This window comes from Copadichromis virginalis, linkage group LG3, assembly GCF_057382275.1.
Source record: "Copadichromis virginalis isolate Kocher_CV1m ecotype Utaka linkage group LG3, C_Virginalis_male_GT1.1, whole genome shotgun sequence".
Taxonomy (NCBI): domain Eukaryota; kingdom Metazoa; phylum Chordata; class Actinopteri; order Cichliformes; family Cichlidae; genus Copadichromis; species Copadichromis virginalis.
The window spans coordinates 57,353,938-57,367,152 of record NC_140620.1 but is presented as its reverse complement, the minus strand read 5'-3'; the positions used below and the strand labels follow the sequence as shown (position 1 = coordinate 57,367,152).

Here is a 13,215-nt window from a genome sequence, read left to right as displayed (position 1 = left end):
CATCAGTCTACTCTTCATTTTATCAGAAACATATATATACTACTATATATTGTACATATATTTATTAGTAGCCATTCTTGTATTTTGCTTGTTTACATTATTGTATTTTGCACAACTCTGTTGCTTGTGAAGCTCGCACACAAGAATTTCACTCACATGTGCTGTACCAATGTACCTGCACATGTGATGTGACAATAAAAGTGATTTGATTTGAAACAGCTCACAGCTTGTACATTTTCTTTTTACACATGTATGTAAGCATTTGAGCCAAATTTAGTAATGCCAACATACTGAAGGAACAACATTTGTCTCTTATATATGATACACCTATGCACTGTCAATATACATTTTGAACCAGCTGCAGATGTCAGAGTAACAACTGACTGACCCCCACATAAAGTGCGTTACAGTAGTCCACAGGGGAAGAAATAAAAGCATGGATCACGGTTTCAAAGTGCTGCCTAGAAAGAAACGATTTCACTCTTGCCAGTCGCCTTAAATGATAAAAATGGACTGGTCCAACTTAAAACCAAGGGCAGTAACAACAGGTTTAAAATAAACCTCCAGGGGTTCCAAATGAAAAGAAGAGGACTCACAGGGGCCACTGGGTCCAAACACCAACAAATCTGTTTTCTTTTCATTCAAATTTAAAAAGTTTAGAGCCAACCAAGCTTTAATGTCATCTAGGCATGTCAAGAGAGGTTTTATTCAGATGCCATCCTTCAGCTTCAGTGGCAAATAAATTTGGCAGTCATTCCTATATACTTGTCTTTGAGTGAAGATTTAAGGTGGTAAGACATGTAAATAACTGCAACTTGAATCTGTACTGAAGCTCAGTATTTGACAAAGAGTTCATGTTCACTGCTGTAATACCTAATAATGACTAATATAATAACCATAATATTGGCCATATTATATTTACATTACCAAAGTGATATGACTTTAGTCTCATGAACAACATTTGCTAATTGTTATTTACTAGCTAATCTTAAATGACTGTTCAGTACAGAAATGAAGCCCAAAAATCATGTTTTACTGTCCTGTGGTCTCAGCCTCAGATACTTATCAAATCACACAAAGCTCTTGTAGAAACAAACAAACAAATGAAAAAAAAATATGTTCTCCTTCATTTCTGTCAAAAAAAGTTGTATGACACGTTTCCAGCTGTTAGTATCATAGTTGCTAGGCAACCTGGGAAGCGCAACGGAGACTAGAGCCCATGTGTTTGCAACAAACTTGCCGTTTATTTTACAAATCGAGCTCAACACTGCCCCTAGCGTCCTGGAGCACTTCCGTTGTGATTTGGAGTTTGCATGTGTTTTGAATTTTGTACGTGTTTTGGATTTTGCACGTGTTTTGGATTTTGTACGTGTTTTGGATTTTGTACGTGTTTTGTATTTTGCATGTGTTTTGAATTTTGTACGTGTTTTGGATTTTGCACGTGTTTTGGATTTTGCATGTGTTTTGGATTTTGTATGTGTTTTGGAGTTTGCATGTGTTTTGAATTTTGTACGTGTTTTGGATTTTGTATGTGTTTTGGAGTTTGCACGTGTTTTGAATTTTGTACGTGTTTTGGATTTTGTATGTGTTTTGGAGTTTGCACGTGTTTTGAATTTTGTACGTGTTTTGGATTTTGCACGTGTTTTGGATTTTGTATGTGTTTTGGAGTTTGCATGTGTTTTGGAGTTTGCATGTGTTTTGAATTTTGTACGTGTTTTGGATTTTGTATGTGTTTTGAATTTTGTACGTGTTTTGAATTTTGTACGTGTTTTGGATTTTGTATGTGTTTTGGAGTTTGCACGTGTTTTGAATTTTGTACGTGTTTTGGATTTTGCACGTGTTTTGGATTTTGTATGTGTTTTGGAGTTTGCATGTGTTTTGAATTTTGTACGTGTTTTGGATTTTGTATGTGTTTTGGAGTTTGCACGTGTTTTGGATTTTGTACGTGTTTTGGATTTTGCATGTGTTTTGGATTTTGTACGTGTTTTGAATTTTGTACGTGTTTTGAATTTTGTACGTGTTTTGGAGTTTGCACGTGTTTTGGAGTTTGCACGTGTTTTGGAGTTTGCACGTGTTTTGGATTTTGTACGTGTTTTGGATTTTGTATGTGTTTTGGAGCTTGTACGTGTCTTGGATTTTGTACGTGTTTTGGATTTTGCATGTGTTTTGGAGTTTGCATGTGTTTTGGATTTTGTATGTGTTGAGGAGTTTGTGCGTGCTATTTGGAATTTGTAAGTGTTTTGGAGTTTATACATGCTTTGTCTCTAGGGGCCACCGTAGATAACTATTCGCTGATAGCTGCAAGTGTGACAGGTTGAAGGACTACTGCATATGCTGTTCAGTTAATACAAATTCATATCAGTTGATATGAGGACGAAAATAATGTAAATATGGTAAGAAAATGGTTAAGAGTTTATTATTTTTCATGTTATATTAATTGCTTTCATGTTACTTAAGAGAACTACAATCTATACATCAGTGATTGGCTAGTAAGCCTTTTCTGGGATCGATTAGTAGTGTCTCTATTCTCCACTAGAGGGCTTTCGCGCGTTCTCCTCACTGCAATAAACTACTGCATGAGAGACGCAAGTCATAATCACTCTCGTAATTCTTTCCCCCCTGTTTTCAGGGGTGTAACACCAACATCTACGAACAAATATAGTTCTATAAAGTTGTTTTATATAGTGTGTGACTGTTAATATAAAGCATTATTAAATTTATTGCTAATACATCATATGGCACATTGACTTCTGAGAAAATTTTAGATGGCTTTTAGATAGTGTCAATAGGAAAATTGTACTTAGTAGTCAGTATAATCTTTTAATGATATAAGTTTGCATATGGTAGAATACTGCATGTAATCATTTGTGTTTAGAAGTATATAGTTGGTGGCATATTGAAAGAATGTCTGTAACATTCCAGGGTGTTCACACCCACATCCTAGGAGTATGGGAGAGGTCGTACCTTGTCTTATTGTTTTACGGTAGAATTAACGTAGCTATATCTGTCTTAGTCTAAGTGCCTTTTGGTTTGATGAACTGCTGGACTTCGAGACCAGCAGGTGTAGGGAAGTCATTTATGGGGTCACACTCTGACCCACCACACACACTACACACACCACACACACGTACAGCTCCACATTTCAATGTATGGAACAAACGCCCACTGAAGCATATAAATAAAGACCGGGGCAGTTTCTCAGTGCGAGTCTGTTCTGGAGACTGCCCTTGCTAGCAAGAAGTTCTGTGTGTTTCTCTTCTCTGAGTCTTTACTGAAGAAGTGTTTTAGAGTATATTTCTTAACAGATAGAAAGGTTGCCGACCCCTGATCTAGCCAAAACCAATCAATAAACAGCATCACTGTGCCTATCCTCAGCTATCGATATTATGACAAACCAATTCAAGGGACTCATCTAAGCTTTGCAATCCCATCTGTTAACACATACCCACTAGACATATAATACACCATGCATCCTTCTACTTGCCCATTCATCTAAGCATCCACCGATCTGCTCCAGCTCGGTAATCATACGAATAATAGCCCCTGTGTTGTTTCCATGGCAGTTATGAGATTGATGTTGTAATATTCAGAGAGTATGCTTTCATGTACGAGCACAATCTTCAATCATATTTAGGCATCCATGTTTGTGGTTTGGGACGTTCGTGGCTTACAGTAAACGTCTGAACAGAAACAGCTGTAAGGATATCTGGCACCTGTAACACACTAATTCCACTGGTACAGTTTTAAGACCTTTGCACTTCTTGAGGCCATCCTTCAGCAGAAAATTAGGTGTTACTACAATAAACACGCATGGTTTCACCTGAGGAATGCAAATCTTTTCTCCCAGGCTGAGGTGTGCCGAGAGATCTGCAACACCAAACTTCAGAGCTTGAAAAGCCAGTTATCAGGCTGTGAGTGTTGACTCGAGTCAGGTTTAATGAAAAAAAAAAAGAATTAGAGCATCTTCATTTGGAGCAGAGCAGAGACAGTGCAAGGGGAAAATGTAAACATTTGGTTCAGTTAGTTGTCTGATAATTAATTTGTCAGCACCTCATCCAGAATTGCAGCACAAAATCCTCTAGTCAAACAAAATCCTCACAATTCTGCCAAGTTGCAGAGAGTGAAGCTTTGATCAGTGCATCTGAAAACTCTATCAAAAGAAGCAATAACTAAGACACATGAGACATGCACTTAGAAAAGAAAGAAAATATCTCCCTGTCATTGGCTTTCATTTGAAAATGAAATTAGAATGACAACATGTTAATATGCTTGCAAATTATTTTAATGGGTTGATAAACATTTGTGGAAGTGCCGATGTAGGGCAGGATGCTTCCTACACCTGTGGCATGCACTTGTGTTTCTGTAAATGAATTGCTTGGACGAAGCGTTTTCCACAGTTATTACAGGGGAATGGTTTTTCTCCTGTGTGAATACGCTGGTGCATTTTCAAGTTCCCTAAGTGAGAGAACCTTTTTCCACACTCATCGCAGGGGAATGGTTTTTCTCCTGTGTGGGTGTATTGGTGTCTTTTCAAAGGACTTCGGTGAGTGAAGGTCTTTCCACACTCTTCACAGAGGAATGTTTTTTTTCCACTGTGCCCAAACTGATGCACCTGAAGATGAACTAACTGGGCAAAGCTCTGGCCACACTGATCACAAGAATAGGGTTTTTGTCCAGTGTGCAGACGCTGATGGACCTTCAAACTTAATAGTGTTTTGAACATTTTCCCACACTGCTCACAGAGGTATCGTTTGGTGTGAACTTTTGTGCGCAGATCCAGCTGTTCTTCAGTTGAATCTACCCCCTTCTTATGGTGAGGTCTTCTTTGCATTTTCCCGGTCTGTATATAAAGAGAAAGAAGAGATGGACAGAGTAACAACAATCTACAACCATTTGATCTGATAGACTTCCTCCTTACAAAGACTGAGGTGTTGTGAAAAAGTGGAAATGGGAAATTACTGAAGAGTTGTTGTGTCCTTCTTTCATAAACTCCTCCCGCCAGGTGAGGGATGAAAAACGTGTTTGTAGTCAGAAGATGTTTTGATGCAGTCAGCATGCTCATTACCCCAACAATATTTTGCATATTAATTATACATGTTTTTTACCCATTTATATGTAACTTAAACAGGCTATTTACAAGTAAGCAAAGTAATCCTGTTCACACGTCACTAAATGCATACACAAACCCACTATTCAACAACGGAAACTCTGTGCTTCCCCATCTGATTCCATAATTGGAGTCAGCAGGGAAACTGCAATTTTAGTGAAAGGTAAGTAAAAATATATCCTGGCTGTACCTGTAATGCCAAAAATGCTAAATTAACTGTTCCCCTGGCCCCTTTGGGAACATTTTTATGTCACTGTGAAGTTTACCTTTCACCTTCACATAAGATAAGATAAGATAAACCTTTATTAGTCCCACACATAGGAAATTTGTTTGTTCACAGCAGAAAGTGGACAGTAAAAAGTTAAGAGCAGCAAAGTCTACTCTTCATTCTATCAGAAACAGTTATCACAGCTCGTACATTTTCTTTTTACACATATATGTAAGCACTGAGCCAAATTTAGTAATGCCAACACATTAAAAGAACAACATTTGTCTCTTATGTATGATACATCTATATATACACTGTAACAGATACTTGTCTTTGAGTGAAGATTTAAGGTGATATAAATAAATAACTGCAACTTGAATCTTTACTGAAGCTCAGTATTTGACACAGAGTTCAAACTCACTGCTGTAATAACTAATAATGATTAATATAATAACTATAATATTGGCCATATTATAGTTACATTACCAAAGTGAGATGATTTTAGTCTCATGAACAACACTATCTAATTGTTATTTACTAGCTAATCTTAAAATGACTGTTCAGTACAGAAATGAAGCCCAACAATCATGTTTGTACAGTCCTGTGGTCTCAGCCTCAGATTCTTATCAAATCACACAGAGCTCATGTAGAAACAAATGTACAAAATATGTTCTCCTTCATTTCTGTCAAACAAAGCTGTATGAAACGTTTCCAAGCCTCGCACTTCCGGCCTTAACAGTCTTTGAGTACGCGGACCTTGAGGACCGTTAAGGCTGCGTACTTTAAAGCTGCAGACCCCGAATTGGGATACAGCCTTAACGTCGTTTTCCTTCGCTATTTAAATTCACAAGCACTACATAATCTCATAGTGCCACCTACCTGGCATTCCTCGGGATCAGCAGTTAATTTTCATGAGGCAATTTTAGGTGGGTTACACTTGGAATGCCATGTCTCTTCCTTATCTAATGTGTCACGTTAAAGTGACTTACCTCTGCCACTGTGAGCATTTGGCTGCTGGTGTTACTCAGTGAATCAGCTCTGACAAACATAAAGATAATAAGTTTAGAGAAAAATTATCCAAATACTGCCTTAAAAACAACAATGATGTTAAGACTTCTCATCCAAGCACATAAATGAAAAACAACATATGTACCTTTAAAATTTAGCTTGAAAATATGATTAAATACTTTAAAGTAGCAATAAGAAAGATAATCAAGTTAGATACTACAAATTTACAGACATTTCGTCTCGTGTTTGTGCCTAGTTTTAAAGATAAACTGGACCTGAAACATGAATTCAATTGAAAATAACACAATTAAAAGGAAAAAAAACACTGAATGTCCTTTGATTTACTAAAACTACCACTGACCACCAGTTTTTTTCTTACCCTTGGCATGTGAGGGACATTTGTTTTGGTCCTGCTTAATGCTTGCCTTCACTGAACTCTGAGAGATGCACCAATGGTTCCCATGGTATCCAAAGCTGACTCCACTTCATAAGGTTCCAGAAGTGAATTTAAAAATCAACACCAAGTATTTAATGAACCACAAATCCCAGCAGGATAACAACCACTGGTGTTTTTTCCTCCAAACTTTATTTATTCAAAGTCATAAACAAAACAAAATAATAACTAACAACGAAATCAAAAATGACATAAAAGAAATAAAACCCACTCAAACTCATTATTGAACAAAATCAGTTACATTTACATTTCATCTTGTCAGAATATAATACACACAGCATATTAAATTCAACAAGATGAAGGTGTTCATAGTGTATTTGTATTGAGTATTACATAAGATGTATGTAGTTTAAACTCAACTTAAACTCTAACAGATCAACAGATCATGCATTTATAACAGCTCTCCACACAGCCCTTTCTCTAGCATTTTATTTTCATTCATTTTCACTTTCATTAGCAGATGTAAAGAGGGTTTTTTTATATATATATCTTATTAAAAGCCCCTCTGATATGTTATATATATCTATAAAAAAAAATCTGTCTCGCTCATGTCTGCAGTAGGCTCACTTAGCATAGGGGGTCTAGCCTCAGGACCCTTACTGGATACAGACATCCCAGGCGGGAATGAAACTTGCGATCCTCGGCTCCAAAGGCCTGTAGATATATAGATATATATATATATATATATATATATATATATATATATATATATATATATATATATATGTGTATATATATATATATATATATATATATATATATATATATATATATACATATATATATATATATATATATATATATATATATATATATATATATATATATATATATATATATTATTTTATTTATTTATTTTTTTTCTTTCCCCGCTCGCCCCTGTGGGCGGTCAATCTTTCAAGCTCGAGTCCTCTACCAGAGGCCTGGGAGCTTGAGGGTCCTGCACAGTATCTTAGCTGTTCCTAGGACTGCGCTCTTCTGGACAGAGATCTCCGATGTTGTTATATATATATATATAAATATTGTCGAGAAAAACATCTTATTTTACTGTCACTATATATCATGCATAAAGCACCGTCATTATTTCATCATTACTTCATTAGTCTGCATCACTTATCATCAGTTTATCATGTATCATTTATCATTTATTTCAGAGCACGCAGGATAAAACCTATTCTAGAAGTAATACTCTATGATGTGGCGAAAACACCAGCAGAAGCTGTGGGTCCAGTCAGGCCCCAGTAAAGTCATATGAGGACACGGTGAACTTTTGTTGGCCGGAAATGGACACTCTCACACAACTACACATTCTACACACTATTGGTTAAGTTCCCAGAAACCCGGAGTGGAAACATCTGGAACATGTTGTTGTTCTTAGCCATAGAAGGACATAGAAGTGAGAACTGACTGATACTTATCATGTGACTTGACGTCATCATTGCAATAAAAACCTAGTGAAGAGACTGTTCGGGGGAGATCGGCTCCAAAAGGCTTGTGATGCTCATCTTCCCCATATGTACATATGTATAATAAAAATCACTATTTTGACATCTACTGAGAGACCATGCAGTCGTTTTGTCTCCTCCTCAAAAACTCGAATCATGACAATATATATATATATATATATATATATATATATATATATATATATATATATATATATATATGTATGTATATGTATGTGTGTGTGTGTGTGTGTATATATAACACCCAGCACGCCCCTGTGGGTGGTTTATCCTTCAAGCTCGGGTCCTCTAACAGAGGCCTGGGAGCTTGAGGGTCCTGCGCAGTATCTTAGCTGTTCCTAGGACTGCGCTCTTCTGGACAGAGATCTCTGATGTTGTTCCCGGGATCTGCCACTCGCCTAGCTTGGGAGTCACCGCACCTAGTGCTCCGATTACCATGGGGACCACTGTTACCTTCACCCTCCACATCCTCTCGAGCTCTTCTCTGAGCCCTTGGTATTTCTCCAGCTTCTCGTGTTCCTTCTTCCTGATATTGCTGTCATTCGGAACCGCTACATCGATCACTACAGCCGTCTTCTTCTGTTTGTCTACCACCATTATGTCCGGTTGGTTAGCCACCATCGTTTTGTCTGTCTGTATCTGGAAGTCTCACAGGATCTTTGCTTGGTCATTCTCCACCACCCTTGGGGGCATCTCCCATTTTGACCTTGGGACTTCCAGGTTATACTCGGCACAGATGTTCCTGTACACTATGCCGGTCACTTGGTTATGGCGTTCCATGTATGCCTTGCCTGCTAGCATCTTGCACCCTGCTGTTATGTGCTGGATTGTCTCTGGGGCATCTTTACACAGCCTGCACCTGGGGTCTTGCTTGGTGTGATAGACCCCAGCCTCTATGGATCTTGTACTCAGAGCTTGTTCTTGTGCTGCCATGATTAGTGCCTCTGTGCTGTCTTTCAGTCCAGCTTTGTCCAGCCACTGGTAGGATTTCTGGATATCAGCCACCTCCTCTATCTGCCGGTGGTACATACCGTGCAGGGGCCTGTCCTTCCATGATGGTTCCTCGTCTCCCTCCTCTTTCTTGGGTTTCTGCTGCCTGAGGTATTCACTGAGCACTCGGTCAGTTGGGGCCATCTTCCCAATGTATTCTTGGATGTTTGTTGTCTCATCCTGAACTGTGGTGCTGACACTCACCAGTCCCCGGCCCCCTTCCTTCCGCTTAGCGTACAGCCTCAGGGTGCTGGACTTGGGGTGAAACCCTCCATGCATGGTAAGGAGCTTTCTTGTCTTTATGTCAGTGGCTTCTATCTCCTCCTTTGGCCAGCCTATTACCCCAGCAGGGTACCTGATCACGGGCAGGGCGTACGTGTTGATGGCCCGGATCTTGTTCTTACCATTCAGCTGACTCCTCAGGACTTGCCTGACCCTCTGCAGGTACTTGGTGGTTGCAGCCTTTCCAGCGGCCTCTTCATGGTTCCCAAGGTATTTATAAATCAGTCTCTAACACTGCAAGTTTACACTTAATGTAAAAGAGCTAGCGTCACAGCAAGAGAGTTACATGATGCTGATAGGACACTGAGGTGACTGTTTTTTTTAACTTCAGGCACAGAATCTTCTTTGGTTCAGTCTTTTTTTAAGACAGAATCATCCTAGTGAATGCACATCTCTATAGGGCAAACCTTAAAACTGTAACCTAACACAAAATACATTTCAGTGACGACCACATTTATTTAATTCCATATACATGTAAAAACCATCAGCACATATCTCCACCCTTTCTGCATACATTGAGAATCTGAAACATGGAAAACTGCACCAAGACCCAGTGCAGAAAAGAGTAGGCTTCACAGATAAGACAATGATTAAATCAGACACAGTATAAACCGAGGACCTGGAGTGGAAGTGGATTGCTAGGTGTCATGCAGGTGCACGGCAACTGTGGGCAGGCTAAAGCAGCTTAAATAACACACCCTATAGACAACTGCATAGAGACATCAGTTGTTGTGTGAATGGCAGCTTATAACAACCAATGTCTTTTAGTTTTGAAAAAATGTATACACATCATACACATGCTGTAGTGTAGTGATGAATATATCATGGCTATCCTCCTGGCACTTAACAGCGTACACTATATTACAGGTACAGAGTAATGTACCTGTAATATAGTGTGACTGTTTGTGCCGGGGGACCTCATCCTTGTGAAAGGTACAGAGACACGGTGTTTAGAGAAAATGTGCCTTAGCTGTTCCAATACTCCTGACACATAAGCATCACTGAGTGTTTTCACTTAGGCAGCAGTTGTCCTTCTTTCTTGCATGGGCTGGAGTTTTCTTTAGGTGCCTTTCCAGCTTTGACACATGTCCAGCTGGGATAGCCTCCATTATCATTAATGGAGCTCCAGTGGAGAGCGTGCAGTCCTTCAAGTATCTCGGTGTCAACATCTCCTCAGACCTGACATGGTCTGCCCACATTCAGGTCCAGACCAAAAAGGCTAGGCAGTGCCTGTACAACCTACGACAACTGAGGAAGTTCAGGGTCTCTCCAGTGATCCTCAGGACTTTCTATACAGGTGCTGTGGAGAGATGTGAGAGATTTTGAAGGACCCATCCCATCTGTTGCTGGGATGGGACGGGTGCCCCCCACCCCCCTATTATCCTTAAGTGACTGAGACAGGACTCATTATCATATTCAAATCAAATCAAATCAAATCACTTTTATTGTCACATCACATGTGCAGGCACACTGGCACAGCACATGCGAGTGAAATTCTTGTGTGCGAGCCCCACAAGCAACAGAGATGTGCAAACACAACAACACAAACGAGCAAAATACAAAAATGGCCAACCTGAAACTAATAAATATATGTACAATATATAATAGTGTATGCATTTCTGGATGTGTATACTAAATATTTTCCTACGAGTGTGTGTGTGTGTGTGTGTGTGTGTGTGTGTGTGTGTGTGTGTGTGTGTATACACATTTTTACAAATTAAATAGTAAAAATAAATAAATAAATAATAAAAATAATAAAATATATAAAATATACAGAGTTGAATATGTGCAAAACAAGTGGCATTTATATACAGTGTGTAGTGCAGTGCATATATTCTCATATCATCCTGATTCTTCTGGCCTCGCTATAGCACATGACATTTTAACACCCTTCCCACACAATGTGCACAAGATGTAATTTTCCATATTGTTTTATTTTATTTTATTTCTATTTATATAATGTACATAACTCACCCACTTGCAACACATAATGTCCTCTTTGTATATACTCATTCACTGTATATAAAGTTCTGTCTTTCTCTTTTTTTCGTTGCACAGTCGAGGAGTGTATCAGGTCACATTTCACTGTGTGTTATACCTGTATAGCCATGCACGTGACAAATAAAGAATCTTGAATCACATTTACTCTGGGCCTTCTTGATGTGATGTTCTTCTGCTTCCCTGGCCACTGTGTCTGTAGGGATGGTGTTCACTCTATGTTGCAGCGTCCTGGTGACACCCAGTATATGCTTCAGTGGATGAAGAGAGTCAAACATTAAATTCTGATCTGTATGCGTAGGTTTACGGTACACATCAACTTTTAAATGTCCCAGATTACTGATGAAAATCTCAGCCAGATGAACAGAATCAACCTTTTAGGAGTGTGGATAAAAGTTTGTTAGGTTGCCAGCTGTGCCACGTTTTGATCTAGTTACCAAACCTGGAAACCTACAATCCATCAGCCCAAGTGTTTCCTGTATAATCTGTTTATACAGAATAAATATTACAGAAAGAAGTATTTTCTGTTCATCAGAACATTTTGTCTCATCAAAATATTATTTGTCAGAAAAATGAAATAAATCCAATGAGTGAAATGGTCTAAAAATTATTTTAGACCATTTTAAATTCATCCATTTGCTTCAGCTTATCCTTTTCAGGGTTGCGGGGGGCACTGGAGCCTATCCCAGCTATCTTAGGGCAAGAGGCAGGGTACACCCTGGACAGGTTGCCAGTCTGTCGCAGGGCTACCACACAGAGACAAACAACCATCCGTACTCACATTCACTCATGGATTCACACTTATGGGCAATTTAGATTTTTCAATTGACCTATCCCCTCTAACTGCATGTCTTTGGACGGTGGGAGGAAGCCGGAGTACCCGGAGAGAACCCACACAAACATGGGGAGAACATGCAAACTCCACACAGAAAGATCCCGGCTTGATAGTGGAATTGAACTCAGGACCTTCTTGCAGGTAACTGTGCTACCCCATTTTAAATCACACTAAAATACTATTAGTGTATTTGAGTGCATTGCTGACCACTATTAATCATGTGCTTCATAACATGAGCCAAGGTGTGAAAAAAAGTGTGGGTCATTATCACCAGAGGTTTTGGGTGAAACCAGTGGCACCAGTGTCTGGCAGCCTCGCCTCTGTCAGTGCGCCCCAGAGTGGCTGTGGCTGCAATGTAGCTGCCATCACCAGTGTGTGAATGTGTGTGTAGATGACTGGATGTGTAAAGCGCTTTGGGGTCTTTAGGGACTAGTAAAGCACTATACAAATACAGGCCATTTACCATTTATATGAAAAAAGTGTGATGATCCTCTGCTCTCCATTACATTATTTAAATACAGTTCTTACAATATCATGTAAGAACACGTGATGATCATTCTCATTGAGTGGTAAATGGCCTGTATTTATACAGCGCTTTACTAGTCCCTAAGGACCCCAAAGCGCTTTACATATCCAGTCATCCACCCATTCACACACACATTCACACACTGGTGATGGCAAGCTACATTGTAGCCACAGCCACCCTGGGGCGCACTGACAGAGGCGAGGCTGCCGGACACTGGCGCCACCGTGCCCTCTGACCATTGTGAATCTACACAATACTAGATTTAAATACATTAAATAGAAACAAAGAATAGTGCTGCGGAAACGACACACTCTTCACTAATCGGGATAATTTCAGAGTTT

At 39.2% G+C, this 13,215-nt stretch overlaps 1 long non-coding RNA gene across 1 annotated transcript; it reads right to left on the bottom strand.

Annotated features, from left to right (window-relative positions):
* Positions 1 to 4,502: 4,502 nt before the first annotated feature.
* LOC146715369 (uncharacterized) lies at positions 4,503 to 6,785 on the bottom strand. The gene is made up of 3 exons (XR_014918973.1): positions 6,703 to 6,785; positions 6,305 to 6,353; positions 4,503 to 4,840 (listed from the first exon to the last, which is right to left on the bottom strand). It is a non-coding gene; the product is annotated as an uncharacterized LOC146715369 (long non-coding RNA).
* Between the last annotated feature and the right edge of the window lie 6,430 nt (positions 6,786 to 13,215).